Source organism: Pan troglodytes, chromosome 21 (assembly GCF_028858775.2).
Source record: "Pan troglodytes isolate AG18354 chromosome 21, NHGRI_mPanTro3-v2.0_pri, whole genome shotgun sequence".
NCBI classification, from domain to species: Eukaryota; Metazoa; Chordata; class Mammalia; order Primates; family Hominidae; genus Pan; species Pan troglodytes.
In genome coordinates this window covers 8,863,323-8,880,078 of record NC_072419.2, presented here as the reverse complement: position 1 = coordinate 8,880,078, position 16,756 = coordinate 8,863,323, and the positions used below count along the sequence as shown (strand labels likewise).

At 43.7% G+C, this 16,756-nt stretch overlaps 1 protein-coding gene across 3 annotated transcripts in view; it reads right to left on the bottom strand.

The window, feature by feature from the left end:
• TGM3 (transglutaminase 3) overlaps positions 1-16,756 on the bottom strand; it is a 133,260-nt gene that overhangs the window by 97,390 nt on the left and 19,114 nt on the right. The window lies entirely within an intron of this gene.

The following is a 16,756-nucleotide window of genomic DNA, read 5'->3' as shown; positions in this document are numbered from 1 at the left end:
GTCTCAGGCCTGCTATGCCAACTCTTTTCTGGATGAGGCGTCTTTACAGCAAAATTATCACTAGGACTCATGACACACACACACACACACACCACACAAAAGAGCAAGACCCCATCTCAAAAAAAAAAAAAAAAGTCACAGCTGTGAGTACAACTATATGCTGAGTTTTCTGACATCTCCTAGTGAAGCAGTGAACCTGGGGGTGGTCTTGGAGACCCCAACATAGTGAGAAAAAAGGTAAAAAAGGATGAAAGAGATGTATAGGAAGGGAGAAGAAGGAAGAAGATAGTATAACACAAGAAGGTAGAGGGAAAGGGACGAAGAAGGAAACGGGGGTAAAAGTCAATATACTGGTAGAACTGAACTTAGCGGCTTCCGGGCTGCCATACCCAATGTGAATTCGAAGACTCACAAAATCAGAAGACAATCCTCAGACATCCCTGGCACAACACAATTGTCCCAGCAAAACAGAAATCCCAACACTCCCAACTCTGCTAGGAAACATGAACGAAAATCATCACAATCAATCCTTTACAGATGTGCAAGACTGAAGAGCTTTTGTCCATTTTATGGAACTTTGACACCACTCTGTGAGGCAGGCTGGACAGGGATTCACAGAGCATTTAAAGGCCTCCTGCTCCTAGGGTCCAAATTAATTGCCCCATCTGTTTGTATTTCTTTGACAAAACTTCCCATGATCTGATCTGCATTGTGTGTTGGTTTACTGTGCACATCTGCCTTTTCCACTAGACTTGATTTCCTTGAAGGGGCATGGTCTGAATTTTTTTTTTTTCTTGTCTTGTCTTTCTTTGGGTGAGAGATAAGATAATCTTTTCTTTCTTTCTTTCTTTCTTTTTTTTTGAGACGGAATTTCACTCGTCACCCAGGCCGGAGTGCAATGGTGCCATCTAGGCTCACTGCAACCTCCGCCTCCTGGGTTCAAGCAATTCTTCTGCCTCAGCCTCCTGAGTACCTGGGATTAAAGGCACCTGCCACCATCCCCAGCTAATTTTTGTATTTTTAGTAGAGACAGGGTTTCACCATGTTGGCCAGGCTGGTCTCGAACTCCTGACCTCAGATGATCCCCCAGCCTCGGCCTCCCAAAGTGCTGGGATTACTGGTGTGAGCCATTGTGCCTGGCCAAGGTAATCTTTTCTTTTCTTTTCTTTCTTTTTTTTTTTTGAGACGGAGTCTCACTCTGTCACCCAGGCTGGGAGTGCAGTGGCACGATCTCAGTTTACTGCAACCTCCCCCTCCCGGGTTCAAGCAATTCTCCCGCCTCAGCCTCCTGAGTAGCTGGGATTACAGGAGCCCACGACCATGCTCAGCTAATTTTTGTTTTAGTAGAGACGGGGTTTCATCATGTTGGCCAGGCTGGTCTTGAACTCCTGACCTCAGGTGATCCGCCTACCTTGGCCTCTCAGAGTGCTGGGATTACAGGCATGAGCCACTGCGCCCGGCCAAGATAATCTTTTCTAGTGATAAATTCATTGTGGGAAAATAATAAAAATAAAAGAAAAGTCACATGGGTTCCCTATTTTAGTCAACTCTGTATCCTATTCAGATTCAGGAATAACCTGGCATACAGTAGGCATTCGATCAACATTTGTTGATCTGTTGTTAGCTAAGATTCTAGTTATGAGGACACCTTCCTCAAGGGATTATCAGGAGAATTATATGAGAATGTACATAAGTGAATTTGGTAAACTGCAAAGCATTTTTTAGATCTAAATTAGCCATTATAATAATGCATCCTCAACCTTACATTCATTTAAGAAAATATTTGAGCTGGCTGCAGTGACTCACACCTATAATCCCAGCACTTTGGGATACTGAGGCCGGAGGATCACTTGAGCCCAGGAGTTTGAGACCAGCCTGGGGAACATAGCAAGACCCCTGTCTTTACAAAATTTCTTTTAAAAAATTAGCTGGGTGTGATGGCATGCACCTATAGTCCCAGCTACTTAGGAGGCTGAGGTAGGAGGATCACTTGAGCCCAGAAGTTCAAGGCTGCAGTGAACCATGATCATGCCACTGCACTCCAGCCTGGGCAACAGACCCTATCTCTTAAAAAAAAAAGAAGAAGAAGAAGAGAGAAAGAAAAAAGAAAGAAAGAAAGAAAGAAAAAGAGGGAGGAGGGAGGGAGGGAAGGAAAGAAGGAAGGAAGGAGAGAGAGAGAAAGAGAGAGAAAGAAAGGAGGGAAGGAAGGAAGGAAGGAAGGAAGGAAGGAAGGAAGGAGAGAAAGAAAGAAACAAAGGAAGGAGAGAGACAGAAAGAAAGAAAAAGAAAATTTTGAGAAGATGACTACATTTTCCAAGTGAGCTGATGAGCCGCGCGTGTAGGAGGGTGCCTTGATTCTCCCATTTGTAGATAACAACACCGAGGCGCAGAGAGTTGGAACGATTTACCTAAGGGTCACATAAACATGTTTTTATCCATGTCAATCGGTGGCTTCCCCTCAGAAATTAGATTTGACTTTATAATTTATTCTCACTTAATTTCCTAGTACAGTTGTAGCAGATTTTAAGTTAATAGCTTTTTCTCTTCTCTTTCCCTTTTTGCTTTTACTTATCAAAATTGTCACAAATCTTCAACACCCCAAAAAAGGCATACTATTTCTTCACGGAGAGGTGGAAAGAACATGAATATTGGAATGAGACAGACTCGGGTTTGAATCTAGGCTCTGCTTCTTATTAGCCAGGCAACTTTGGGCAAAGAACTTAATTTCCATGAGACTTAATGCATTTGCAAAGTAAGGTCAATAATATCTATTAATGCCTTCTAAAGTTATGAAAATGAAGGATAATATATGTGGAGCACCTAGCTCTGTGCTTGGCGCCTTGTAGACACTTTATAAATGATAGCTGAGTGTTGTTGTAGTTATTGTCATCATTGCTATTATTAATAAATTGAAACAGGAGGATAAAGAATCACAAATTTTGTGGGGTTTTTTTTTTTGAGACAGAGTCTTGCTCTGTCACCCAGGCTGGAGTGCAGTGGTGCGATCTTGGCTCACTGCAACCTCCGCCTCCTGGGTTCAAGCGAGAATCACAAATTTTGGCTGTGTTACCTATCACTTGGTGAGCGCTACTGAAACTGGACTGGCAGGTCACTTGTGAAGCCAGCATCAAAAGGTCTTTCCCTCAAGAGACCACAAAAACAAAATATTGAAGTCAGCAACTTCCACTTCTGAGGTGAGGCATTGAGTAGAGTCAACAGTCCCATCCAGGTGTGACATTTCTTTTTAGCATCAGCTTCACTGCTCATGACTCACTAAACTTGGAGACGAGGGATAGGAATTACTGAATTTGTCATAGCATCTCATGAATGAATGTGTATGGTAAGGACAAAAGGGGCTGAGAACCAAGCCCTGTATTGGGGTGGGGAAGGTAAAATGAAGAACTTAAAAGTTCCATAAAGAGAATGAGGAAGGATCTGAATCAAGCAAAGTACAGGGGCGAAACCTGCCAGCTTGTGATCCAGTCATGGCGAGAGCTTCTTAACTCAGTTACGTCTAAAAGAAACACCAATACTTGGCGTCAGTCTTCAGTAGATAAGAAATGTGGGGGAAAAAAATAATAACCAGGAAAGACACAGGGTCAGAGAGCTGGGAGGGAGCTCAAGGTCACCAGTGTAGTCATTTTTATACTGTGGCCCCAAGTCTTCAGAGGTGCTTCCGAGACACTACAGATCCTGAAGGATTCCTTGCCAGGAGGATGGCTTGCTGTTTCGGGAACCTATACAAGCTTTTGTTCTGTTTTTGTTCCAGTTCTAAAGAATTTAAACACCAGTGTTATATACCAATGCCTGTCTTTTACAGACGAGAACCTAAAGTCCAGAGAGGACAATTAACTTGTTCAAAGTAACACAAGGGAAGGCTTGTGTCTTCAACCCGTAAGTCTTGCTCTATCCCCAAATAGGAATATGAGACAGACACACTGGCTATTCATTCCAGTTTATACATGATGCCAGATGTGGGGCTCTACCTCGCCTAAACTTAAAGGAACTCTTCTTTTTTCTGGAGACAGGGTCTCACTCTGTTTCCCAGGTTGAGTGCAGTGGCAGAATCACAGTTCGCTGCAGCCTCAACCTCCTGGGCTCAAATGATCCTCCTGCCTCAGCCTCCTGAGTAGCTGGGACTACAGGCATGTCCCACCACGCCCGGCTAATTTTTTATTTTTTGTAGAGACAGGGTCTCTCTACGTTGCCCAAGCTGGTCTCAAACTCCTGAACACAAGCGATCCTGCCTACTCAGGCTCCCAACATGCTGGGATTACAGGCATAAGCCACTGTGCCAAAGTCATAATGAGAGCCCTTCTCTTGTCATTGGGAGGTGAGGTTCAGTAGGGCTTCAATGTCTGGGCAGTGGAGGGTTCCTGCTTCCTGAAAGGTGACCTCTTAAAATAGCACTTGTTTATTTACACCAGGACTGACCTCTCATCTCCAGCCTCCTGATCCGTGCTGGTCTGGCCCAGTTCCCTGTTACTTTCCAGCTCTCACCTTTCTGCCCCTCTAGGCTTGTCTTGGGCCCATCAACTATAGGATTGAGTGAGAAGTGCCCGGATTTCTCCATTCCCTGTTTTACTGGCTGTCATTGGGCCTGAATGGGCTCCACCTCCTTGGAATTCCCTAATGCAGCTAATTGATTCCATTCATAAGAGTCCTCAAGTTCTTAAAGCTGGAAGAAAATTTTGAGACCATTTCATTGAGTCTCCTAATTTTATAGATGAAGAAACTGAGGTCCGTGTGATTCACACAAAGTCACGTGGTCATATCAGGATTCAAATTCATGTTTTGTAATTCTACATCCAACACCCTTTCCAATAACCATACCATCATTCTCCCATTTAATTCAATTCAGTTTAAATCAAAACATACCTGTGGGGGCTGGGAGTGGTGGCTTAGGCCTATAATCTCAGCACTTTGGGAGGCTAAGGCAGGTGGATCACCTGAGGTCAGAAGTTTGAGACCAGCCTGACCAACATGGTAAAATCCCATCTCTACTAAAAATACAAAAATTAGCCGGGCATGGTGGTGGGTTCTTGTAGTCCTAGCTACTCGGGAGGCTGAGGCAGGAGAATCGCTTGAACCTGGGAGGCGGAGGTTGCAGTGAGCCTGTAGTTCTAGCTACTTAGGAGGCTGAGGTGGGAGGATTGCTGGAGCCCAGAAGGACGAGGCTGCAATGAGTCGTGATTGTGCCACTGCACTCCAGCCTGGGTGACAGAATGAGACCCCTGTCTCAAAAGGAAGGGAGGGAGGGAGGGAGGGAGGAAAGAAGGAAGGAAGGAAGGAAGGAAGGAAGGAAGGAAGGAAGGAAGGAAAGAAAGAAAGAAAGAAAGAAAGAAAGAAAGAAAGAAAGAGGAGTGAGCACATGGAAAGAACCTGGTTCCTGGATGGAATCATTCCTGAGCTGCCACCCCAGCCCTAGACTGCCTGTCCCCACACTTCTTGTTGCATGAGATAAAAGAATCCCTCTTTGGTTCAGCCAAATAGCAGCACTTCTCTCATATGCAGCTGAACACAATTGTGAATGGCTCATGGGCCTTGAAAAAGTCTTGGGATTTCAACAGACAGAGGCAGAAGACAGCGCCAGGAAACGCTCAAGACAGGGAAAGCCGGGGGCATGTTCTTGACAAAGCAGGCGGAGCAGATAGGGAGGTCAGAAGAGACGTTGTGATAGGGACAGAAGACCAGGGAGGCTCGGAGGATGGATGTGGATTTCATTCTGAAAGCAGGGAAGAATTGCTGGGGGAAGTGAGCAGTGCTGTTCTTGGGGAGTTGACGCTAGTTCCTTGGCACCGAGTGAGCCCTGGGCCCCCGGATGAGCAGGCAGGGCAGCTACTGAGGAGCCTGGAGCGAGAGTGGGTGGCCTATTTCATTCCAGTCTGCTGTGCTTGTGTTACATTCCTGTTAGCTTAGTATCTGCACAGAACACCGGGAACCGCAGTACCGCAAACTCTTTGGCATTCTGAAGGCCCTGCTCTCACCGTGTCACTTTCCTCCCACTGGCAATTACCAGACTGGCAAACCGCAGCCAGCCGAACCTCGCCCTCTGGCTTCCAAAGTGTGCCCTGCTTTGACTGCAGCATGTTGTAAGCCACAAACATCTTCGCCAAGAAATGATTAGAGAAGGAAGCTATGAGAAAACAAATGTGTATAAAAATAAGACATGGTCTTGAGTCATTGTTAGGAAAATGGAAGCGGAAAAGATATCCAACCCAGAATGGCCTTGAACAAGTTCAAGGACCCACACGCAGCTCCAAGGAAGGAAGTGTTCCCTGGTTTCGTCTTTTTGTGTGAATGGATTCTCTGATTTTGATACTTGAGCCTCAGAGGCAGGTGATGCAATGGAAAAATACAATATTGTTCCCAGTCTGCCCCTGACTACCTGTTTGAGCTCACGAAACAAAACAAAACACCTACCACTCTCTAGACTTTAATCTCCCCACCTACCCACCTAGACACTAAGAGGATTGGACCAGAGAAATCAAAGCCTCATCCTTCTCAAAAACGTTCCAGCCCCCATCTCCCTGTGCAGCCAGCAGTGTCCCGGCTCTCTGCCCATCTAACATACCAGGCCTCATGTTGCATGTGTTTGACTCTGTCCCAAGTCCCCAGCTAGTTCCTCGAGGACAAGAATCCTGTTTTCCCCACAGTCAGTACACATAGCAGAAACTCAATACATCTTGACTGAATGGATTCGTGAGCTGCACAGTTGTTTCTTGATAAGGGTTTCAGGAGGGAAGCAGAGATGCTGTCAGGGCAGGAAATGGCATGTGACACTCCCAGGCTCTAGGCAAATCAGCTGGAAGAGAGAATGAAGCTAAGTTCGTGCAATTTATCAACAACTATATTCCATAGAATTAACCCACTAGATGTTTTCACCTTCCGTGAAAAAAAAAAAAAAAGTGCTCTGGTCAAAAAAGTAAGAAATTTACTAACTGAATCCCACATTCCACTCATTCCTCTATGGACATGAGCCTAGAAAAGGCTCTAAGATATCTGTTTACTTTTATGTAACCTAGAATTTCCCAAACCTAGGGAACCTGTGTTCGGAAAACGCCCATAAAGCATGAACGCAGTCTGAGAAGCACTGGTTTAGTGTGAATGGTTTCTACAGTGAAGTTTTTATTTACAAACCATGTTGGGGTCTGTGAAAACCCCTTTAGGACCAAAAATCATTGGTCACTGCATAATCAAATAGACAGACAGATATAATAATTCAGATTATTATTATAATAATTGTTATTATTATAATTATTATCTCATTCAGTTAACACCTATTCAACAGCAACTGATCGTCTAGTACGCATCCCACACAAGGGATATGAGGATAAATAAGACAGGGTCCTCTCTGCAAAAGAGCACGTCCCTAAAGGGGAGGAGAAAGCACAGAATATTGTGCTGAGCACTGTAAGCAGATGTTATGGGAAGGCAGAAGAAGGTACCTGGGAGAATCATGGAAACTAGACCTTGAGTAATAAAAATAATAACATTAACAACAATACCTTCATCAAGTGCTAACCACGTACCAAACACTGTTCTAAGCACTTTACGTATATTAACCCACTTATACCTCATAACAGTCTTACCAGTGACTTTCAGTGCCTACATTTTACAATGAGATCATTGAGTCTCAGAGAGGCTAAGTAACTTGCCCGAGATCACACAGCTAGAAACATGACATGGTCAGGATTCAAACCCAGGCAGTCTGGCTCCAAAGTCCATACTTTTCAGCAGTAGGCTGTACTTACTGCCTTTTGGGATGAGTAGTAAGTATACCAGATGGAAAAGGACAGAAACCTTCCAGGCAAAGGGAATAGGAAAAATAGCAAGTAGTTCTATGTGCATCAAACGTGGACTCTCAAATCTATGCCAGTAGGTTCTGGCTGTATCCTGTGGACTTGGGTGCTCAGATCTTTCCACTGATGTCCTTCAGGCAAGAAAGGAAAACATGAGCCTTTAGGGGAATCTGGAAGTGGAGCTTGAAAAAACCTCCACAAATTTCTTTTGAAGTCTCCCACCACCATCTGAAAAATTCATGAGAATTCTATATTTGACACCATAATAGAATTGTGTTGACTCCATATAAAACATCTTAACCACTTAGCAGTTCAATTAACATTTTTAATAGAACTCCAGGAACACATGCCATTATTTCTCTTGAGGCCTCGGGTATCCCTGGCAACCTGCTCGCATCCATGACTCCCCAGCTGGAGGCCTAGCTGTAAACAGCAGGAAGTCATTTAAGATGCCTGAGCCAGGGACGGACCCAGCACATTTGCGTTTTCAAAAGGTGACTCTTTAGAATAGCAGGAACCTAGGAATAACTTAAATATCCATCAAGAGAAAACTGGTTAAATAAATTACGTTCATCCACTGGAATACTACAGTGCTCTAACAGAATGAGAGACCAGCATTTACAGATGAGAAAAGCTCTCTAAGGTAACATAGTCAGTGAAAAGAGCCGAGTGCAGACCAGTGTGTACAGTGGATTCCCACTTGTGTGTGAGGTGTGGAAAGCGTGTATGTTTTAAGGATATGCTTTTACAGGCAGAGAAAACTTTTAGAAGGAGAGACAACAAATGTCAACAGTAAGGATCTCTGGGGAAGGGAACCATGAGAGAACTTACTTTTTTTGTTGTTTTTGAGACGGAGTCTCACTTTGCAACCCAGGCTGGAGTGCAGTGTAGCGATCTGGGCTCATAGAACCTCCCAGGTTCAAGTGATTCTCCTGCCTCAGCCTCCTGAGTAACTTGGACTACAGGCACCCACCACCACACTCAGCTAATTTTTGTATTTTTAGTAGAGATGGAGTTTTGTCATGTTGACCAGGCTAGTCTCAAACTCCTGATGTCAGGTGATCCGCCCCCCTTAGCCCCCCAAAGTGCTGTGATTACAGGCCTGAGCCACCACTCCCAGCTGAGAACTTACTTTTTATTGCATATCTTTCAGTACTGTTTGGATTTCTACCATGTGCATTTATTACTTTTTGAATAAAAGAAATAGTTTGGCCGGGCGCAGTGGCTCACGCCTGTAATCCCAGCACTTTGGGAGGCCGAGGCAGGCAGATCACCTGAGATCAGGAGTTCAAGGCCAGCCTGGCCAACGTGGTGAAATCCCATCTCTACTAAAAAAAATAATAATAATAATACGAAAATTAGCCGAGCGTGGTGCCACGCACCTGTAATCCCAGCTACTCGGGAGGCTGAGGCAGGAGAATCGCTTGAACCCAGGTGGCAGAGGTTGCAGTGAGCTGAGATCACGCCATTGCACTCTAGGCTGGGCAACAAGAGTGAAACTCCGTCTAAAAAAAATAAATAAATAGTTTAGTGAATCTCAGAAAGTTAAAAAGTAGTTTTTAAGAAAAAGGAAAACTGAGAAAAAAACTGCTAGCAGTACAGCATAGATGATGAGTGGGGAAAAAAGAGTGATTCTAGTTGTCCCTTGGTATGTGCAGAGAGTGGGTGAAGGGAGGAATTGGTTCCAGGACCCCTATGGGTATCAAAATCCATGGATGCTCAAGTCCCTTGTATAAAATGGCATGGGATTTGCATACAATCTACACACAGCCTCTCCTGCATTTTAAATCATCTCTAGATCACCAATAATTCTTAATACAATGTAAACTATGTAAATAGTTGCTATACTATATTTTTAAAATTTGTATAATTTTTAATTGTATTGTTATTTAATTTTCTTTTTTAAAAAATACTTTTCTATTAAAAATAATTTTTTATCTTAACCCAACATAGATATATTGTTATTTTTGATTGTGTTTTATTTTTCAAAGATTTTTGATCCAAAATTGGTTGAATCTGTGGGTGTGGTGTGGAACTTGCAGATACAGAGACCAATTATATAGAGAAAGACCCATTACTGGCAGGGCAAGTTAGCTCACGTCTGTAATCCCAGCACTTTGGGAGGCCGAGGCAGGCGGATCACCTGAGGTCAGAGGTTCGAGACCAGCCTGGGTGACATGGTGAAAACCCGTCTCTATTAAAAATACAAAAAATTAGCTGGGCGTGGTGGCAGGTACCTGTAATCCCAGCTACTTGGTAGGCTGAGGCAGGAGAATCTCTTCAGGAGAATCTCTTGAACCCTGCAGGCAGAGGTTGCAGTGAGCCGAAATCGCACCATTGCACTCCAGCCTGGGCAACAAAAACAAAACTCCTCTCCAAAAAAAAAAAAAAAAAAAGAGAAAGTCCTATTACAAAGCCACTGTCCTACAGCAAGATGACAAAATTGAACCAAGGAAGTGGCAGTAGGGCTAAGGAAGAAAACCGAGAGATATTTAAGCAGTAAAACTCTAGGACTCGGCAACTCGTTAAGTTGCGGGGGGTATAACAGAGGTAGACGTTAAGAATAAATTCGGCAATAGGAGAGACGGGGGAGCTGTTCACTAGGAACATGTGTGCAAAAGAAACAGCCAGAATGTGGGGAGGATAATGAGTTCAGTGTTGGACATGCTAGGTTTGAAGTATCTTAGGACATTCAGATAGAGGTGACCTATTAGAAAAGTGACTGTAAGGTTTTTGATCATAAACAATTCCATTTACCTTATTCATGGCAATTTACTAAGTTCTAACAATGAAGAATGAAATGAGGTTACCTTTCTGTGTAGTAAAGCATCCACATAGAGGGCCTGAGATTGCTATCCTGAGAAAGGCCTGCCTCGAAAGGCTGGATCTTGGCTGACTTCTGCGAACTTGCCTGGTAAAGAGTTCCCTATACCGATATGAAACTAAATGATAAGAGTGGCTCACTAGGCCTAGGTCATATTTGTGCAAACAACATGGTTTATACTTATACTGAATACCAGTTTTCCTTCTGGAAGTCTGGAGTGTTTGTACATGCTAGGCAGAGGGTGTCTATGCGACCAACCCCCGTGTAGAAACCTTGGGCACTGAGTCTGATGAGTTTCTCTGGTAGACAACATTTTTTTTTTTTCTTGAGACGGAGTCTTGCTCTGTCGCCCAGGCTGGAGTGCAGTGGTGCCATCTTGGCTCGCTGCAGCCTCTGCCTCCCGGGTTCAAGTGATTCTCCTGCCTCAGCCTCCCAAGTAGCTGGGATTACAGGCATGTGCCACAATGCCCAGCTAATTTTTGTATTTTTAGTAGAGATGGTTTCACCATGTTGGCCAGGCTGGTCTTGAACTCCTGACCTCAGGTGATCTGCCTGCCTTGGCCTCCCGAAGTGCTGGGATTACAGGTGTGAGCCACTGTGCCCAGCCTGGTAGACAACATTTGTTGAATAATTTGTTGCTGGAGGAATTCAGCACATCCTTTGTGACTATACTGGGAGAGGACCGTGGAAGCGCCTGGTTTTCTCTGGACTCCCCCACGTAGCTTTCCCCTTCATTGATTTCGCTTTGTACCCTTTCCCTGTAATAAATCTTAGCCACAAGTATAACTATATGCTACACCCTGTAATTCCTTCTAGCACATTACCAAACCTGTGGGTAGTCTTAGAGACCCTCAACACGTCTTCCTTCAGGTGGGGCTGAGGTGGGAGATACGCTCAAAATCTAAATCTGCACGGTCTCTCTGTTCTCCTCACCGTCCACCAATGTCTCTCTGTCACAATTCCTTATGAAGATATAACTTAAATGTTCATTTTTTAAAAGCCCAGAGTTTTTCATAAAAAAAGGTGTGGCGCAGTGGCTCACGTCTGTAATCCCAGCATTTTGGGAGGCCAAGGCAGGCAGATCACTTGAGGTCAGGAGTTCGAGACCAGCATGGCCCACATGGTGAAACCCTGTCTCTACTAAAAATACGAAAATTAGCCAGGCATGGTGATGCATGCTGTAATCCCAGCTATTCAGGAAGCTGAGGCATGAGAATCACTTGAACCTGGGTGGAGGTTGCAGTGAACCGAGATTGTGCCACTGCAGTCCAGCCTAGATGACAGACTGAGACGCTGGTTCAAAAAAAATAGGTGTGGTGCAAGCAAGGGGTGCTCCTGCGGCTACGCCTGTCCCATAACATGGGTCTTACTGACTCTGTAGCATGCCTCAAACCAAGCTGCTCACTTCCAAGCTTTGGCAAAATGCTTGGTGATGACTGCATGGCCCTCTAAGTGCCTATTAATTCTGACAGTCTATGCCTTTGTGATTGTTCCATATTGGAATGGTTTGGGATTCTCCTGAGACAAATCCCAACCGAGGAAACAAAGGCTGATTGACACAAAGCCTGTAAAAGGAGGTGCAGGAAGAATTTTCCACCCCTGGCCAGAGTCCAAACTAGCCCCTATTAACATGTGATGAATGAAGGGTGATGCACCCAGGACTTTTGATCTTTATAATCCCCAAGCTGTCCAGTTCAGGAAACTGCTCATTCTCCCAGCCAGGCCCTGGCTCCAGGAGGTCTCAGTCATAAAGGCGTGTCTCAGGGAGGAGCTACTAGGACAAGCAATGGTTCCTTATGCTGGCTCTGCTCTGAAAACTGCCAAAGCATCACTTAGTAGTGATGCTGCTTTGAGAAACGTGGGGGTTGGATGGCCTTTTTGTGTTATAAGTCAGAATGTTCGTTGCAGCCACACCTTGTAAGGCCATATCACCAGCTGGAGTAAAAGACAAGGCCTCGCAAGCCTTTCATTGTCCACCTCCGTCACCCAAGGGACTGACCTCCTTCCTAGAGCTTTGACAGGAGTCATGTCATCTTTTCCTTTTTATTCTCTCTGACAATGCCTCACTCCTCCCAGGAAAATATAACAACGCCAGTCTTGAAAGTAACAGCCCTACTCAGCTCCAGATGGGAGAGCTTATTGGGCTATGAAGGGTACGGCGAGAATGCTACTCACACACAGTTTCATGCGTGCATGGATAAGTCGGTCATTGGTTTTCCCATATAATTATAGAGACCATCTAAGTCTTTGTAAGTCCTAGCCTTTTCTTAGAGAACCCTTAGTCTTAATTCTCTCATATAGTTATCTGAGTCTAACATTGCCTGTAATCTGGGTCTTTCTCTTGGCAGTTTACTAAGAAATCTCTACTTTCTTCTTATTCTATTTATACTCAGACTAGAATAGTCCTGCTATATTCCATTACTTTGCAGAAACACCCTTAGTTCTGAGTCATTAAAATCCAGAAAGACTCGGTTTCAAATACCACCTGTGGACTTCAGAAGGCCACATAATGTCTCTGAACTTTGTTTTCCTCACCTATGAAATAGGGGGCTATGAGGAATAAATGCGAGAATTTATGTGCCACACTTGGCCTCATGCCTTACATACAGCAAGCACTGAATACAGGGCAGCCAGTTTATTATACCACTTGCCACACTAAGCCTTTCTGAGCCTCCAGTTCTCTTTAATCTCTGAAGCTCAGGTTTTAGAGGCCCCCACATTGACAAAAGCATTGGCTTTTTCTTCCATTTCTTTCTCTTATCTTTGATAACTTGCTATGTATTTTCTCTTTTCTTATCTCCTTATAGGTAATTCTCTGAGTAACCTCAGTTCTGTTGGCACTTGTACCCTTAGCTTAGAGATTTTTTTTTTTTGAGACAGGGTCTTGCTCTGTTGCCCAAGCTGGAGTGCAGCAGTGCTATCTCAGCTCACTGCAACCTCTACCTCCCGGGTTCAAGCAACTCTCCTGCCTCAACCTCCCAAGTAGATGGGATTACAGGCACCTGCCACCACGCCCAGCTAATTTTTATATTTTTAATAGAGACGGGTTTCACCATGTTGGCCAGGCTGGTCTCGAGCTCCTGACCTCAAGTGATCCACCCATCTCAGGGTCCCAAAGTGCTGGAATTACAGGCATGATCCACCGCGTCTGGCCGCAATCTTTATTATAAGTACACACTATACTTCCTTCTTACCCATCCATTCTTAACACTGCCATCTTAAGTCAATCAGCATATGCTCATAGAGAACAAGACTACAGGCAGCATTTTCATGTCAAATAGGACACCTTAATTTTTCTTCAAGTGAATCACTAAGAGTTAGTGATAAATGAGGGCTTCCAGTCAAAAAAATTGTTTCCTGATTTAGTTTGAGTTTTGTAATGCCTGTAATAAGGGTGTATGATTGATTGAGATATCTAAACAACCAATTTTCTTTTTTGGACATATGCTGCACACATTCTAGATTCTTTTTTCCTCCTGAGATTCTGTTTAGGCCTCACCCCTTCGGCAAGAATAACAATAATCATAAGGCACGTTGTCTACATGTGTGGGTTTCTGGAATCTACAGAGAAAAAATAAGTGTGAAACCCCTATCACGAATCTAGCCAGGATAGCTCCAAGGAAAGGCAAAAGAGAGCTCTTAAATGTTAGAGTTGGCTGGGCGTGGTGGCTCATGCCTTTAATCCCAGCACTTTGGGAGGCTGAGGCGGGTGGATCACCTGAGGTCAGGAGTTTAAGACCAGCCTGGCCAACATGGTAAAACCCCGTCTCTACTAAAAATACAAAAATTAGCTGGACGTGGTGGTGGGTGCCTGTAATCCCAGCTACTCGGGAGGTTGAGGCAGGAGAATCACTTGAACCTGGGAGATGGAGGTTGCAGTGAGCCGAGATTGCACCACTGCACTCCAGCCTGGGCAACAGAGTGAGACTCTGTCAAAAAAAAAAAAAAAAAAAAGAGTCAAGAAACAGTAAGTTTTAGCCATCAGGAAAATACAAATCAAAACCACAAAGAGGTATCACTTCCCACCCACTAGGACAGCAATCACCAAAAAGACAAATAATAACAAGGATTGGCAAGGTTGTGGAGAAATCAGAGCCTTCCTGCAATGCTGGTGGGAATGTAAAATGGTGCAGTTGATTTGGAAAACAGTTTGGCAGTTCCTCAAAAGTTTAAACATAGAGTTACCATATGTTTCAGCAATCTCACTCCTAGGTATATACCCAAGAGAAATGTCCGCATATGTCCACAGAAAACCTTGTATATGCATATTCATAGTAGCATTATTCATAATAGTCAAAAAGTATAAATAACTCAGATGTCCATCAACTGATGAATAAATAAGTCAAATGTAATGTATCCGTCTAGCAGAATATTATTCAGCAATAAAAAGGAATGAAGTACTGATACATGCGACAACACAAATGAACTTTGAAAACATTGTGAGAAGTGAAAAGAGCCAGACACAAAAGACCACATAGTGTATTGTTCCTTTTATAGGAAATGGACAGAATAGGCAAATCCACAGAGACAGAAAGTGGATTTGTGGTTATCGGCGGCTGAGGAGGATTGGGGGAAATGGGACTGACTACTCATCAGTACAGAGTTTCTCTTTAGGGCAAGGAAAATGTCCTAAACTCAACTGTGGTGATGGGTGTCCAACTCTGTGACTGCATTAAAAACCATGGAATTGTATGCTTTCATTAGGTGAGTTGTATGGCATGTGAACTATATCACTAGAAAATGGTTATATTAAAAATAAAAAGGCCAGGTATGGTGGCTCACCCCTGTAATCCCAGCACTTTGGGAGGCCAAGGCAGGCAGATCACTTGAGGTCAGGAGTTCGAGACCAGCCTGGCCAACATGGCAAAACCTCGTCTCTACTAAAAATACAAAAAATAGCCAGGCATGGTGGCGCATACCTGTAATCCCAGCTCCTTGGGAAGCTGAGGCAGGAGAATTGCTTGAACCTGGGAGGCAGAGGTTGCAGTGAGCCAAGATCACACCACTGCATTCCAGCCTGGGTGACAGAGTGAGATTCCACCTCAAAATAAATAAATAAATAAATAAATAAATAAATAAATAAGCAGTACAAGATCTTATCTTGATGACAAAGACAAAAAATCAAAAGACAGTTTGTATAGCTTCAGGCCCTAGGCTAGTAGCAGCATGAAACTGGTAATACATGCTGTAAGGAAGGCACTCTAAGAAAATCCAAACCTTCTAAAACAGATAAAAGTGGATCATCTAAAAAGATGCTTCAATACCACCTTGCCTAGGCTGCTATAAATTATTCTGCAAACCAATCTGGATTGTTCAGGAATAATATTTATAAGTTAAAAGCTAAATCTGTATCCAGTGCTATTTAGCAATCACACCAGGTAAAGGTGTTATTGGCCCATTGTGTCTACTTCACGCCCTGTGAACAACCCATAGGTCATTCTAATCCCTGCCTAGGAGTTGTTTATAGGATCTGATTTAGCACTCTGCCTGTAACATGGCAGCTAAAATCAGCTTAGCCATCTGTCTCAAATGTTCTCAGTTCACCTCTTCCTATGAGTAAGTAGCAAAAGTAAAAAATGGTGTTCCTATATTCAGTAATAACCAACTGAAAAAATATAATAAATAAGGCCCTACTGACAATGGCAACAAAGAATACCAAATGCATGAGACCTACATACGGGAACTATAAAATTGTACTGAAGGACATAAAACAGAAGGCCTGAATAAAAGGAACAATATTCCATGTTCTATGGGAAATTTGGTACTGAAAAGAAATCAATCCTCTCCAAACTATCCCAAAGGTTCAATATAATTCCAGTGAAAATTCTAGTGGAAAAATGAGTGTGAGAGTGTTGTGTGTGTGAGCGTGTGTGGGCATGCATGCACATGCATGTAGACAAGCATGTTTGCAGGGGTTGAGGGCACAATTTGGACAAGTTAATTCTCCAGTTTTCTTGAATGAGACTATAGCCAAGGGTTTTTTGGAAAACAAAAACAGTGAGAATGAAATGAAGAAAGATCTTCTACAGAATTAGAGGAACAGAATAGAGACCAGAAATAGGCCCTTGTATTTATGAGAAATTTGTAAAATGGTATTGGGGTAACTAGCTAGCATAAGAGGCCATGGCCT